At 48.7% G+C, this 1,418-nt stretch overlaps 1 pseudogene; it reads right to left on the bottom strand.

Moving 5' to 3' along the window:
* Window positions 1-293: 293 nt before the first annotated feature.
* Window positions 294-399, bottom strand: LOC114890748 (annotated as a pseudogene).
* Between the last annotated feature and the right edge of the window lie 1,019 nt (window positions 400-1,418).

Consider the following 1,418-nt stretch of genomic DNA (forward strand, 5'->3'; position numbering starts at 1 on the left):
CGTAACAGGGTGATTATGGTGGGTTTTTTTCCTGCCTCTGTCTCCCAGCTTACGCAAGGCACGCAAAGTCCAGCAACAGCTGAAAGTTAAAACCATGGGATCAACCTTTTATTTCTAGCCAGAGAAGTGAGAAAGTGGGGGGCTTGGATGCTGAGGAGTGAGGGGGTCATCCCCATTGGTCTTTTTCTCCCCAGTTACCACATCTCCCCTGCAACCTCAGTGATGGCAGAGGCCTTCACTGAGAAATGGCCTGTCTCTGGACAAAGGAACAGGTTAAGAGACTCCTATTGTTTGAAGAGTGTGGGGGCATGCCCGTTATTTTCCTTTCTTTTCTCTTGCTATTTAAATTGACAAGAACAGATACTACACTTGATCTTAGCCAAAAGCCTGAGATGAAATAGACAAAATAAACTTTAAGCTAAAATTACTGTCAAGTATAAATTTTACTAATATAGTAATCCCAAAGGACCAAAGAGCAGGGCAGTGGCTTTATTGAGAACCCAGGATTTCCGAGTGTCCACCGTGCTCAGTCACTTTTAAATCATCAGCACAGCCCTATAATTCAGAGATTTAGGTGAAGTGACTTGCCCACGGTCACACAGCTAAGTGAGAGTCTTCTGGGACCAAGAGTAACTTTTGCAAAGGCGTCTCTTGCTATACTTAATCACTGCCACCATCTGACACTCACATTCTTTCTTTTTATACTATTCTGTTTCCTTGGGTCAAAGAATCCGACCCCTGAATTAAGGTTAAATAGGAGTTAGTGGCAGATCAAAAGCCAAAATCGCTTCAAGATATTCTTTTCATTCCCCCAAGTAATGCCTTTAGTCACAAAAATATAGAACAACATAGACAATTACAAGTCAAGTGACCTTAGTGTTCACAGGCAAGCACTAATACATTTTAATGTACCATGATCATATTAAAATAGAAATAACTATGAAACATTTTCTGCGGAGAAGCAGCCCCTGCGGCAGGCAGCAGAAAGGGACAGGAAGGCTGCATGGCGCCCAGGCCCCCAATGGCCTAGGTCTCACCCTGCAGCGCACTGTTGATGCGCCGGAACGCTGCTTCCTTCTCGGAGTCTAGGTCTTCAGTGGCGACAGGGAAACCCAGCTCAGGGCCTGGGGGCAGCCTCAGAGGCTCCCCTCGCCGGTGCGGCAGCAGAGGAATCCTGCGTTTTCGGGGCCTGGGACTGTCAGATGTGCGGGAGCCCTTCCTCCAGGGCCCTTTCTGCCCTCTTGCTGCCTCTGCATCTTTGTCAGGCTGGCTTTTCCTCTGGGAAACCACCGGAGCTGCAGAGGGCGACGGAGGGCCCTCCTCGCTGCCTTTCTTTGCAGACTTCTGGGGCAGCCCTTGCGGTATGGCGGGACCCCTCCTTCTCTTCACTGGCGGGAAACCTCGGGTGGAGCTATATG

This window comes from Monodon monoceros, unplaced genomic scaffold (genome assembly GCF_005190385.1).
Source record: "Monodon monoceros isolate NGI ecotype Baffin Bay Population unplaced genomic scaffold, NGI_Narwhal_1 Contig6379_ctg1, whole genome shotgun sequence".
NCBI lineage: Eukaryota > Metazoa > Chordata > Mammalia > Artiodactyla > Monodontidae > Monodon > Monodon monoceros.